The sequence below is a fragment of the Ambystoma mexicanum genome, chromosome 12, assembly GCF_040938575.1.
Source record: "Ambystoma mexicanum isolate Mex_15411 chromosome 12, UKY_AmexF1_1, whole genome shotgun sequence".
Taxonomy (NCBI): domain Eukaryota; kingdom Metazoa; phylum Chordata; class Amphibia; order Caudata; family Ambystomatidae; genus Ambystoma; species Ambystoma mexicanum.
In genome coordinates, this window is record NC_090936.1 from 623,571,005 (window position 1) to 623,585,934 (window position 14,930).

A 14,930-nucleotide genomic window follows, 5' to 3' on the forward strand; every position below is an offset into this window, starting at 1 on the left:
TAACACACCAGAGCAGTACTCCCCTTACCCTTCCTCTTCCTTAGGCCCACCCTCTGTGGATTCACAGGACTGAAGAAGCTTTAACTAATCACAGATGAGTTCACCCCATAAGCTGCAGATTCATCAGCCTGGGAGCCAGCCCAGGGAATTGGCAAGGACACTATAAAATGTCACACAGCTGACTTTAGAAGTGGGCGAAGGAGGTTAGTTAGCAGGACGCTATATCCCTGAGTCAGCAGGGCTCGAATTGTCGAGGGAGATTAATGGGAGGCTGGAAGGGGCTCTTGGACGATGTTGATAAAGTTTAAAAGGAAGCTGAACAATTGTTGGGGTGAGTTGAAGGAAGAGGTGGGACCATTGCTGCAAGAAGTTGGTAAAGTTAAGAAAGAGGTTGGAAGGTGTTGGAGGAGGTTGGACTGGGCGGACTTGGAGGTTGGTGAGCATCAGGAGGAAGGAGATGAAGTTGGAGAAGGAAGTGGGGTTGAGAATGAGGTGGCTGGAGAATATAAGTCTGGGGGTTAAGCAAAAGCACAACGGGAAAGGAGGTGAAGTTGAGAAAGGATGTGGAACAATTGAGGAGAATGTCACAAAAATCAGGAGGTGAATTAAAGGTTGATGAGGTTTTTGCATAAAAGGAGAAGGACAGAGGCGGGACCAACGAGAGAGTGGTGAAGGAGGAGGAAGTTTGCCGTCAGAAAATAGGATGGTGAGGAGCAGGAGAGAAATCCAAGGAAGTTGAGAGAGTAAGAAAGGCCTCAGCTAGCAGGGACAGGGTTAGGGAAGTGGCCTTAATCTGTAGGGATGGAACCCAAGGTAGGAGGCAGTTCGAGCATGAGGTAGGCTGGCAAGGACAGTAAGCCCAATCATGTTGCTAAGGCCATTGATGCTAGCGACCCTACCCCCCTGCACTCTGTCGAAACCAGAGAGCCCCTTCCAGTATAAGGAAACGAAGGGGGGCATTGGAGATTACTCATGACCCAACAAAGATGGGTTACCAAGCCTACACTGAGGACATACTCCAGATAGTTTCCAGTCCTCTTGTGTTCACGATAAGGAAAGACTCAATATGGGATTTCGGGATCTCCCTAAGAAAGCCAGCACCCAGAGACTGACTGTGTGGCAAAACCCAGTGGAACATACTAGAGCCAAGGTGTTCAACATTTGGAATGTCCTTGCAGTTAACTCTTGAATCCCATTGCTCTGTATTTTCTTTGACCCCAGGAAGATGTGACACCTTTTGTTGTACTGTAGAATAAAAACTTTAAAGCTTAACATTTGTGTCTTGTATATCTGTTGATCCAGTAGCTGTTTTAACAAATCTTAAGAGAACCACGATCTGCATCTATGTGCGCTTGATGGTGGATGGGGTGGGTTACAGTTAGAGTATTTCAATTTGGTTATGTACCCCAGTTCATACCCTTGCTCAACGCTATAAGGCTATCTCTCTACTTACTGGGGAAAACTCAAACTTTATATATAGAGAAGAGAGAAAAGAAATCAAAATAAACATATAAATTCTTAGTTAATTGTGATCACTGTCCCACTTAGATACAATTCACAAAATATTAACAAAAATACAGTTATACAAAAATACAAATGCTTTTGCTGTGTTAAAATCCTCAACAATTTAAAAACCGGGTAAAGTTGCACAATGTGTGACAAACAAAAAAAGCATCCACAATACTTATAAACTGTACACAATACAATTACATAAAAAACATTGATACAGGATTTGATAGTTCTCCCAACACGTAGGCCTTAGATTAAATCAATGTTTGACTCTGTTGTGTTGTGCTGTAAAATGCCTGACATGTTTTAGTCCTTAGAATTCATTAACAGAACCTTCTTTAGGGGCTCAAAACCTACATCGACTGATGGATGCGCAACCTGATCTCCACAGCGTAACAAACGCCCCAAACACTAGAGGGTAAAACAGATCACCCACAGTGTTAGTGGAGTACCACCAAAACACCTTGATTCACAGATTGCATCAGACTAGAAAAGCAATCTAAAGAGTGCTCATTAGTGCTCATTAGTGCACCCTCAAACACCAAAGTTCGTCTACCATACCTTCTTCTAATGATTGGTATGTTCTCTTTCAGTGCAGTTATGCACTTGTGCTCCTCAAAGTGGGGCAGGACATTATTCTCAAATAACGGTCTCGTGAGATGACCTCCACCAGAACACTACAAATAAGTAGATAAATCCAAGTAAGGTACATTACCCATATACTTAACTTTACTTATACATTCCCCAAACTCGGACACTCTGCAGAGCCCACCTGTTTGTCAAAGATCCAAAAACAGTCTGGCACCCAAAAGTAGGAAATTGTGTAGTTACGTCTTGGGTGACCTTGGATCTTGTTGCCATAGGCCATCTGTAATAGAGTACAACAAAATGGGCTGGTACCCCAAATCTGTGTTGCAATCGAGCAGCTACTTCGAGATCATACATAAAGGCATATTCTTACCCCTACACTCTCACTTTCCTGGGATATTGCCCCCAATATCCAACAACTTCCCAGGGTGGCTTGTAAGCTTGTGCAATAAGCTCGCCAAGCTATAAAACCACACCACTAGTCAGAATGGACTCATTCATTTACAAAGTGTACATTGATTGTTCTTATTTAAAATTTTTAAAAAGAAGGAAAGAAAAATGTTAAAAAAGAAAGAAAAAGAAAATGGGATCTAATGTCCCCCGTTGCTAGCATGTGATTCCACAAACCTCCATGCATCTCAGTTATAGCGTAGCAGACTCCAACATTAGTACTGCCTGTGTTGCCATCCCCACTGCACCTTTGTTTAACTTACACATACCACAAAATTCTTGATTGACTGCAAAACACAGCTGTCCACAACTGGAAGGATATTGAACCGTTTTCTCTTACAAACTGTATTCCCTTTTCCCATAGATACTGCAAACCCTGCATATTGTACGGCCAGATAGATGGTGCTATCAAAGCTATAAAACACAAAAACTAGACATCACAGTTTTCCTCCTGCCGCGGTGCCTCTTTACGTAAATAACTCAAAACCCACTGCTTGGACTCCAAAGTTTTAGTACTCGACCGAAACTGGCGAGATAAAAGAAGGACTCATGGTGAAAAATGTCTTGTCACAGGGAGGGCGCCATCCGAGGTTGGGCAGAAAAACTCGCCTGTGTTGTTCGAGTAATGCAAGCTTACGCCTAGGAGACCAGAGGGCCCAACCATCATCGTTACACAAAGTGGCAACAAAGGTTCCTAAATGCATCCATTGACAAATGTGCATGAACACAATTTATTACATGTTAAATGATGAGATTTCCATGCAAAAACACCAAATAACATCCCAAAAATAGCCGTTATGTTGTTACTCATAATCATTAGCTTTTCAAAAACCACTACGCATAGTGAATGACAATTTACAATGTATAATCTTTCTCTTATTAGTATTCTCAAGATTTCTATACTCATATGTATGCCCAAAATGGACAGATCCTGTTCATTACAGTACCAGACAAACAACTATTATTGTAGTAGAGCTTGCAAAGGACCCTTCCATCAGGTCACTCAATGTTATTAGCATGGTGTTTAATCTAAAGCTCAAAACCACAATACCTCACATATTTTCTGTCAACCCAACCTAGCATTCACTGGGACAAGGAAACATTGTGCCATTCAACACCTTCATTGAGCCCCATAATATGGCTTTTAGTTTTAAAAATCAGCCTCTGTTCAAAAGTGAGGAGTCCCTGGTCCATCACTTCCTTACTTGGGCCGTTGATTTTCCTCAGAATAGCACACTCAGTATCCTGGGTTTGTCCCTTTTCCATATAATGTTTAACGAGGGGGACTTGTACAATGTTGTTTTTGACACAGCTGCAATGCTCTATTAATCTGGTCTTACATTTCCTGTCGGTTTTACCCAGATATCTCAAACCACATGGACAGACTATCATATACACCACATTGTCACTATTGCAATTTGTATGTTCTTTAATGACCCATTTCTTTCTTAGACCGACTTCTGTACTCTTCCTAGTGAAATGACACAACACACTGACCACAAGCAAAATGCCCTATGACTGGCATCATTCCCCATAGTGTGGATTGTTTTGTAATCTTACATGGTTTGTCAGAAATGTTGTTTCTCATGACCATGTTCCTGATGGTTTGCTATCAATGGCATTACTTCTTTCTTTTTGATCACAGATTTAATACTGTACAATATATCAGAGAAAGTGTTCACAAACACTAGGCTTGTATCCTTTTGTTCGTTTTGGGGCTTGTATTCCTTTAGAGCCTTGCGATTGTTGTTATAGGCTCTCTTGGCCGATGTTTCGACCAAACGTCTAGGATAACCTCTACATATCAGTTTCTCAGCCAGTATGTTTGCATTAGCCTCATAGTGTTGTTTTTTGCTGCTATTTCTCTTCAACCTCAGAAATTGACCAAAAGGTAAATTGGCCTTGATATAATTTGCATGATGACTAGTAAAGTGAAGGAGGGCATTCCGATCTGTGGGCTTAGTAAAAGGCTTAACCCATAAATGTCCTTCCTCATGAAAGACAGTAATGTCCAAAAAGTTGTTTTCGTTCTTGTTCATTTCTTTGGTAAATTTCCAAAAATTATTTTGTGTGTTGAACCATGTCACAAAATCATTAGCTGACGATAAAGATCCTTCCAACACAATAGAAATGTTGTCTATGTAATGCAGTCATTGAATAATGTGTTCCTTAAAAGGATTGCTGTCCCCATATACTATCTTCTTCTCAAAATATTCCACAAAGAGGTTTGTCAGGTTAGGGGCCATAGCTGCCCCCATGTCCGTGCCTTCTATTTGTTGGTAAAAGGTGCCTTGGAATTGGAATAAATTCTTAGTCAGGGCATACTCCACACACCACAGAATGAAGCCATTATTAAATGGGTGATCATCGTCTCTACCCCGCAGCACTTCTTCCACCACTTTCAATGTCGCCCTTTGAGGTATTACTGTGTAGAGAGACTGAATGTCTAGGCACATCAATAAATGGTTATTGATATTAAAACTGCTCCCTTCTATCTTGTTAATGGCATCTTTTGTGTCTCTCAGATAGCTCCTCTGGCCAGAAATAAAGGCCTAAAATAAATGTCAGCATATTTGGAAAGGTGTTCCAAGATTGAATTGACCCCCGAAACAATGGGACGCCCAGGAGAGTTTATAAGGCTCATGTTTATCTTGGGTAAGATATAGAACACTGGGGTCCTACCTTTGCTTCTCATCAGGAATTCAGCCTCCTGTGTTCCTATCTTGCCATTCTCCAAAGCCCTTGTGACTTTATTCTGATTCTTCTGGATCATACCAAGTGAAGGATCACTACTCAAAATGAGTTAACTATTTGTGTCAGTGAGGAACCTCTTACATTTGATGATGTAATCATCTCAATTCATAACTACAATTACTCCCCCCTGGTCCGTTTGGCATATGATGATTTGCCAGTTCTGTAATAATTTGGTCATCAACACCTGTTAAGTATGACTCGTACACTTTTCTTGTACAAGTAAGTTTATTCACAGAGCCCCCAGAGTCTAACCATCCGAGGAAAAACTTACAAAACACAATGCCTCTGTAATGGCTACATTCCAGAACCATGACAACATTGAATTCCACACACTACGCAGTGATGACGGGCAGTGTGTGGAACTACCTAACATCCCCTCCCTTATATTATTGAAATTTAAGTTACAGTGAGTGTGTTGTGCCATATAGTCAGGATAAATAGTGAAAGATTTGAAAAAAAGTAACTAAGTTACTAAACTATAATTCAAAGGATACATGTGAGCAGCAACATGGTGGAAATATTAAAAATATATACGTAGTCACTGTTGAAATTCTGTATGATTCTGCAGTTTCTTCTCGATAACCCGCTTACAGTGGCCCTACTGCCACGCTCTGTCTCTTTGACGCACATATCTTGACCTCCATTTGATTTTTCAGCATCAATGCAATCCCTTGCCACATGGTTGCTATTCTCTCTGGTACTTGGCCTCTCAGCATCATATTGCACCCCCACAATATCGTCCTTAGACCACCTCTTGCCATCCTCCAACACAACTGACTTGCCAAAGCTACTTTGTATCCACTGTGGCGGTCTGAAACTAGATTCACCTTTCATAGTTGTTTTAGGTTCTTTAACACAAACCCAATCTCCTTTCTTAAACATCTTTTCCTTTACCCCATTTCTGCGATCATAGTATTCTTTGTATTTTCCCTGTTCTTCAACTACTCTCTTTACGATTTGTTCTATGTCCAAATGTACATCCCTTGTTCCTGAAAACATCCAAGCAGGTCTCAGCAGATTGAACGCTTGTCTGCCCCTCATGGTAAAGGGTTCTATATCCGTAGTGGAATGTGGAGTGGTTCTATATGTTCAAAGGGCTTCTTGAAGAGCTTCCTTCCACGGAAGTTAATTAACCACCGTTAATTAAATCACTCCCTTCACAAATGTATTCATCCTCTCAACAAGTCAGTTTGCAATAGGATGGTATGGTGACGTTTCTATATGATGAATGGCTCTCTCCTTCAAAAATAGCTGAAAGTCTAGTGATGTAAATTGTCGTCCATTATCTGACACTATTTCTTTGGGGTCACCCTCTCTGTTGAAAATGTCACTTCGAAAGTTCAACATTTTTCCAGTAGTGACACTCTCTTCCATGACTCCCCACTCAACCCATTTCGAGGTGTAGTCTACTAGAATTACAATGTATATTTTGATAGCCTCCAGGTTTTCATACGGTCCCATGTTCTCTATGGCCAATTTGGACCACGCTTTATTGGGAATCTCAACAGGTTGTAGGGGTGTTTTTCTTATATTCTTGGTTTTATCACTCATAGCACACGCAACACAATTCCTGACACTTTCATCCACCTCTCTCCAGAAACCCGGTCACCAGTAAACACTCCTTACTCTTCTCTTGGTCAAGTTTCTCCCTAAATGTCCATCATGGGCCAGGGCGATTATAATTCCTCTCAGTCTCACTGGAGGGATCACTCGATCCCCTCTATATATATGTTCTGAATCCATCCAAATTTCTTCCTTGATTTGGGCATAATCTCTTAAACTTTGGTCATACTCGTGCCAGTCATTTCTAATCGCTTCCCTGATATTTTCCTGCTCCTGATCACCACTAGCTATGTTCTTCCATTCCTCTTTCGTCACACTGGGGTTTATAGTGGCAATGATGTCATCACCTCCCAATTCTTTCTCTATCTCAACATTGGTCCCTGTGCATTCCCTCGGCAACCTTGAGAAGCAATCAGCCACAAAATTTAATTTTCCCGGAGTATACCATGTGCAAATGTTGTACTGCCCTATGTCCAAAATCCAACGTCTAATTCTCAGAGATATAAAATGTGGCGTTTTGGACTGTAGCACATGTACTAGTGGTTTGTGGTCAGTCTTGAGGATAATGGGTAATCCCCACACCAGGTTTCTAAAGTGTTCCAGTATCCACTTTACTTCCAAAGCTTCTCTTTCTATTGTTGAGTAGTTTAATTCTGCATCTCCTAAAACTCTTGACGCAAATGTTATTGTCACCAATCCCTTGTCCTGTAGCTGCTCCAATACATCACCCAAACCAATTTTGCTGGCATCAACTGAAATTATAGTTTTGGCTTTGTAATCAAACATGCTTAGTGTCGGGGCTTCATTGATGGTGACTTTTATTTGTTCAAATTCGCTTTTGCACTCATTCGGCCATATGTATTTCGTGGATTTCTTCATAAATTCTCTCATATTTTTAGTTTTGTTGGTGTAATCACTCACGAACTTGGAGTAATATTCTGTCATGGCCAAGAAATTTCTTAGTTGATCTTTGTATCTTGGCTCAGTGATGCCCAAAATAGTATTCATCAATTCTTTTTTTCGGACTGATGCCTTCAGCATCAATTGAATGACCCAAATATGACACTTTATCTCACTTTTTCTTGCATTTGTCAAGTTTCAAAGTGAGACCACTCTTTTGAATTACCTGCAGCACACCCATTAGTTTTGCATCATGTTCTTCTTCTGTATTGGCTGATATTAAAATGTCATCCTGGAAGCAGTATACTCCTTCCAGAGCATCAAACAAAAATGACATCAGTCTTTGGAACACCGCCGCAGCTGAAGCAAGGCCAAACGGTACCTCTTAAACATAAGTGCACAAAGCTGAGTGACAAATGAAGTTAAGTTCTTAGATTCATTTTCTAATGCTATCTGATGGTAAGCCGAGGACAAATCCATAGTGGTGAAAAATGTGGCTGGTTTCATGGTTGTCAGTAATTCTCCTATATTCGGAAGGGGATGTCTGTCTATCCATATATTTTTGTTAAGGCCTCTAAGATCCACGCACATCCTTATGGACCCATCCGTTTTTTTTACCAACACTATGGGAGCCAACCATTCCGAGCTCTCAATGGGTTCAATTATATTTTGTTTGCATAATCGAGAAAGTTCCTTTTTGAGTGCTTCCTTCGTGCCAATGGGAACTCCTCTTACCCTTTGTGCTATAGCTATTACCCCTTTCTTCAGAATTATCTTGTGTTGGAACCCTTCTAAGAGTCCAATTTCTTCACTAAACACCTTGGGGAATTGCTTAGCCAACGTAGCTTTGATGTCATTATTGTCCTTTAGAGCACTCAGAATGAGAACTTCTTCTCATGGATGAATCCTGACACACAGAACAGCTTGTTCTTCCCATCTGACCACTGACGAGCCATTCTTTGCTACATAAAGTCTACAATATGTTTCCCTTCCACGGAAACATAGCTTCATGCAGGTACATCCAATGATCTCAATGGGTGTTTTGCCATACCCCGTTGCTCTTACACCTGTACATTGTAACTTTTGCAAGTCACCAGACAGTACTTCAACAAATGTATTGACTTCGACCATGGTGTAAGGAGATCTGGTATCCACCATTATTGGTAAAGATATACCATTTATCTTCATGTCAACCCACGGTCCCTTGTTTCCTCCTATTGCAGTAACTGTGAATATCTGTACTTGTTGTGCATTTTCACCTCTGATAGTTAGCATATTGTCAGGTCCAGTATTCTCCTCGACGACCCTTATGGTGTTTCTCGGTTGTCTGTTGAATGAATATCTGCTAAATCTTCCCCCTCTCCCGAGGACATTCTTGCACTCTTTTGCAAAATGACTTATGTGGCCACATTTGTAGCATTCCACAGCTGCAGCAGGGCATTATTTCTCAATGTCATTGTGTTTATACCAACCACATTTGTGACAATGGTTTTGAGTCTGGTTTCTGTATCCAGTGTCTCTACCTCTTTTGGAGTTAGCTCTGGAATTATTAGTTGACATTTTCCTTACCATAACCACCAAGGTTTCTTCAGAATCTTCCCTCGCTTCCTCTTGGAGCATCCTGATTTCTTTGTCTTCGCATTTGTCAAACCTCTCCCTCATACAGCGATCACCCAGTTCCATAGTCCTGGCAATCTCCACAGCTTGTTCCAGTGATGGATCTTTAGTTTGCCATAATCTCTGTTGTATGCATGAGTCCGCCACGTTTAACACCAATTGGTCCTTTAAATATTCTTCACCAACTGCAGTAAATTTGCATGTGGACATGAGACATTTCAACGCTGCCATATAAGCATCTACTGATTCTCCCTTTAATTGGCGTCTCAAAAAAGATTTGTATCTTTCCAATACAACATTGGTCTTGTTTCCAAAGTGTTTAGCCAATTTCCCCAATGCATTTTCAAACTTGCGATTGTTATCACCAGCCCCATTCTCTGTCCCTCCCAAGTCGGGAAGCGCCCTGCAAATCCTTAACGCTTCAGCTCCAATGCAGTTCAGTAGGGTAGCTTCTTTGGGGTTATCATTATATTTACTGCCGCCCACAGCTCTCAAATATACCTGGAATTCATCCACCCATTGTTCCCATGGACATGTGGGGTTGCCAGGCAATGGAAGGAACTGTACTGGTGCCGGAATAAATTGCATAATAGTCGGCTGGCGAGTTTATTCACTAATAGACCTTGATATGGCTGACTTTGCTTTACTGTTCAGCAGTTACTGTTTCAAAGTGTCACCCAAATGTCAACTGTCAGCAAGATTTATTGCCTTTATGAGTCTCTTGGGGTTGTGCCTCACTTGGTAGTTGTAGAACATACAAAATTCCTGTGTACTGTATAAGCGCACTGTAAGCAATTGGTAGTGGCTTTCAAACTTATTCTTTGTTTGTGGTCTTTTAGTATCCTCATGGGGCATGAATTCATGTTTCATGGATGTATTTTAATGCATCTGTGCGGTTTATAGTCACTTTTTGGAATGGCATATTTTCGAAAGCCATTTTCTCGACACTTTCTTCTAATGTTTATTTTTTTTAATTGTATTTTTGAAATGGGGGGTTTCCCCCAAACCCTTTTTTTTCACTTTTTTTTACTTGTGAAACCAAAAAAAAACATAAAAATAAATGTTAAATGTTTTCGACAAAATGGTGTTTCGAAAATAAGGAAGTTTCGAAAAAATGACCGGATACCCATCCGTGCATGTCTTTTTACTACATTCATTTCTCCGTATTACGGTTGCCATGGTTACATGAACAGTTCCCCCCTCCCCAAAATGGTTACCACGTTATAGCATGCTTTAAGGTGCTTTCCTCGAATGATTGCCATTGAGCTCAGAGGTTCATAAAATGCGCACGCACTGGCGGGGCGTCTGAGCTGAAGAATGGCTTTTTCCACTTATTTTCCCTTAGTGACGGAAACCGCGATCAGCTCTACTTGCGCACATTCAATGTTCCACGCAGAGATGCCGGATTGTTGCCGCTCCGACACCAGCCTCTCAGTCGTGGCACCATGTCAGGATCTGTCTCTCGTCTGCAGTCGGCAGACTGCCCACCGGCAGCTCACCTTGTGCCTTCTGTGTGAGGACTGTCAGGACCTCCAATATTCTCTGCTGCTCTGACGGCTGTGCCTCGTTGTCAATACAGCCGGTTGCACAGAGACTTCCAACTGACCGCGTAGCCTCTCACGTTCAGCTGCAGCACTGAACGAAACTCTGGGGGCTCAACATGCAAGGTACGCTCGTTGCCAATTGTTAAGTATGACTCGTACACTTTTCTTGTACAAATAAGTTTATTCACAGAGCCCCCGGAGTCTAACCAGCCGAGGAAAAACGTAGAAAACGCAATGGTTCTGGAATGTCTACATTCCGGAACCATGACAACATTGAATTCCACACACTACACGGTGATGACACGCAGTGTGTGGAACTACCTAACACCACCTTCTGGCCTTTGCTAAAGTTAGAATGAATATGCCTCTCTTTCCCTTCCAAAATCTTGACCTGTTCTAAAACCTTCCTTTTAAACACAAGTGATTCAGCTTAGTGAGTGTGTCATAATCATACCTCGCAGCTTGCTTATGTGGCTCAGTGCTACTGAGTGGGTTGTTACATCAGAGTGGAATATCTGTTGTTCTTAGTTGCTTATCTGGGCTGTGAGGTCATGTTGAACCTTCTTGCCTCATGGAAGGTTGGCAGTTCTGGGTTCCGGGATTCTGGGAATGATTGTTGGCTGTTGCTCTGGATGAGTGTGGCTGCCCCAGTACTTTTTCTAGTATGTAACATTTTGAGAATAAACTTGCATGTGAACTTACCTTCCGGTTCTGGCGTTGTGTACGACAGGTGACCCACGATACTTCACTGGTGACGAGGATGTTCGTTCTGCTGGGAAGGGGCAGCTGGGGAGGGCTACCGCCTTCCTCAGGTGACATTCCATATTTATACTGGGTCCGGATGGCCAGAAGGAGTTGGCTTTATGGATCCTGCCAATCCAACGGTTGCAAGAGCAACGGAGGTGCCATCAGGGCTCAGGAAGGGGCCTTGGCGAAGAGGAAGGATCACAAGGTTGTGTGATCCACAGCTGCACCAGTCGGGCTGTCGGGAGGCTGAGGTGGCCTGGAGGGACAGCTGCTGGCCCGTGGGCTTGCAGCAAGCTGAGGTAGCTGCTGTCAGTGGGTCCGCGGTGGAAGCAGGTTGGTGTTTCGTGCTGCCGTTATTGCTGTGACAGCGGTGAGGGAATTGGCATCGGAAGACCCTAGGTAGGGTCCTGGGGTGGCAGACTGCCAGTCCCTGTGGTGGACTTCTCTCAGACTTGCATGGCTGGGTGCAGGTGGACTGGGCGGCAGTGGGGTTTCTGTGCGGCGCAGCAACAACGGAACAGAGGCATGGGTGATGCCGGTATAAGTGAGCCGGTAGGAGATGTTACCTTCAGGAAGCCAGCAACCGATGTGATGATAATCGATGCTACTGTGGAGTGCGGCGTGAGAGTGGGGTGTGTCTACACCAATGAGTATCTCAATCCAGCAGGCGGTGGATTGTTTTCGGTGCCGCGGGGGGCTTTCGCTTTGGCCGAGGTGCCCATTTCGGCAACTGCAGGTTTTCGTGATGAGGTCAAAGGGTGGAACAATAAGGACTGTGGCAGAACTCAGCGTTTGTTTCCGGGGTGTGTGAAAGGGATGGAAGGAGATCGCAACGTGCCGCAGCAGCAGGTCTTGTGTTCCATGTGCATCAACGGACGGACGCAGCAGCAGGACTTCCGCAGCAGGCGCAGCGGCATGGAAATGAGCTTGTTGGAACTTGAAACCGACTTGTGGGGTGCCTGTATGCGCATGAAGACTTTCTCCAGGTCGGAGGACTAAGTACGGTAGGTGTTGGGGGTGGCTTGTAATGTTGTTGTGTATATGTTGTGGCCTCAGGGGTTAGTGTGCCATAGGGTTGGGCCCTGGGTTAATGTTAGAGGTCTTGGCCTGTGGTATGGAATTTGAAGACTGTTGTGTTTATGTTCATGGCCTATGTTGTTTAAGACACTGTGTGATTTCAGTGGACTTGTGGGTGTGAGATCCATAGGTCATGTTGTTGTATCTGTGAGACGAGGCTTACTTTCGCAGGGGGGGGGTGGACGGACTTAACTCTGCGGGGTGACTTTTTTTCTTTTTCTCTTTTCTCTCATTGTGGACTTGAGGGTGCGGTGTACAGCACTGGACTTTAGCACAGTTTGACATTTGGTTATGGGTGTACCTCTGTGCTTCCCATTCTGGGGTGTAATGCCGATTTATTTGTATCTATTGTGTTGTGTTGTTTTGTGTCTGTTTGTAGAGGAATGTCCCCTGGTAATTTCCAGAGGGGCCTGGTGGGTGTGGGCAGTGAGGCCTGTCTATTAAGTGGGGGCAGTGAGGTGCTGTCTACTTCTGGTCTATTTTTTGTGGGGGCAGTGTGGTGCTGTCTATTTTGCAGTTGGCAGTGTGGTGCTGTCTATTTTGCAGTTGGCAGTGTGGTGCTGTCTATTGTAGGTTGGCAGTGAGGTGCTGTCTATTTTGCGGTTAAGGGGCAGGGTGATGCTGTCTATTTAGTGGGGGTAGTTATGTGCTGTTCATTACTGACAGGGGCAGTAAGATTTTGTGTTTTGGGAGTGGGTAAGATTCTATTTTAGGTTGGTAGTAAGGTGCTGTCTATTTCTGGTCTATTTCTAGTGGGGGCAGTGAGGTGCTGTCTATTACTGGTGTAGGAAATGAGATTTTGCGTTTTGGAAGTGGTTATGTTGGACATGGACATGGTGGCCACATGTTTGTGTGAGGTTTTGGTGGCGAGCAGTCTAGTTTAGTGATTGTGGTGTGCAGGGTGCCTAACGGGGAAAGATTCGGCATGATCCAGTTGTTATTGGGCATGATCCAGTTGTTATTTATATTGGTTGTTGTTCCATCAGCGGATTGTTGCTGGTGTGGGCCTGCAGACTTGAGGGAGGGTCTGGCTTTTTGTTCCAGTGGTTATTTTTGGTTTCTTGTGGGACTTCCTGTGGCGTGGCATGTTTGCTCCAGTGGTAAGGTTTTTTTTAAATTTCCGGGCTAGTGTGAGTCACAGATTTCCTTTATGTTGATGTGTACATTCTTCCATCTATTTGTTGGTGCGCAGTGTTATAAGTAAGATGTTGTTCACCAGCGGGGGGGGGGTGTTAGCGGGTGTAAGGAGGGAGATGTCATAATCATAGCTTGCAGCTTGATTGTGGCTCAGTGCTACTGAGTGGGTTGTTACATCAGAGTGGAATATGGGTTGTTCTTACCTGCTTATCTGGGCTGTGAGGTCATGTGGAACCTTCTGGCCTCATGGAAGGTTGGCGGGTCTGGGTTCCGGGATTCTGGGATTCTGGGAATGACAGTTGGCTGTTGCTCTGGATGAGTGCGGATGTCCCAGTACTTTCCCTACTATGTAACAACTTGTGAATAAACTTACCTGTGAACTTACCTTCCGGTTCTGGCGTTGTGTAAGACAGGTGACCCACGATACTTCAGAATACTGTAAGGAGGGGGGAGGGAGTGGAGGGGTTCCTTGGTCCACTCTCAGTTGTTTGATACAAAGTTGGACTGATGTTGAATAAATTCCCGCAGCTGCTCGATTTCAACACAGATTTGGGGCACTAGCCCATTTTGTTGTACTGTATTACAGATGGCCTATGGAAACAAGACCCAAGGGCACCTGAGACCTAACTACACAATTTCCTACTTTTGGGCACCAGACTGTTTTTTGATCTTTGACGAACAGGTGGGCTCAGTAGAGTGTCTGAGTGTGGGGAATATGAGAAAAGTTAAGTATATGGGTAATGTACCTTACTTGGATGTATCTACTTATTTGCAGCATTCTGGTAGAGGTCCTCTCACAAGACTGTTTTTTGGGAATAATTTCCTGCCCGACTTTGAGGAGCACGAGTGCATAACTGCACTGAAAGAGAACATAGCATTAGAAGCAGGTATGGTAGCCAGACTTTGGGGGTTGATAGTGCATTAATGAGCACTCTTTCGATTGCTTTTCTAGTCTGATGCAATCTGTGAATCAAGGTTGGTGGTGCTCTACTAACACACTTGGTGGTCTGTTTCTCTTTGTCTCACGTTTTACCCTCTAGTGTT

At 43.4% G+C, this 14,930-nt stretch overlaps 1 protein-coding gene across 4 annotated transcripts in view; it reads left to right on the forward strand.

Moving 5' to 3' along the window:
- Window positions 1–14,930, forward strand: part of EEA1 (early endosome antigen 1) — a 1,786,886-nt gene that overhangs the window by 1,476,821 nt on the left and 295,135 nt on the right. The window lies entirely within an intron of this gene.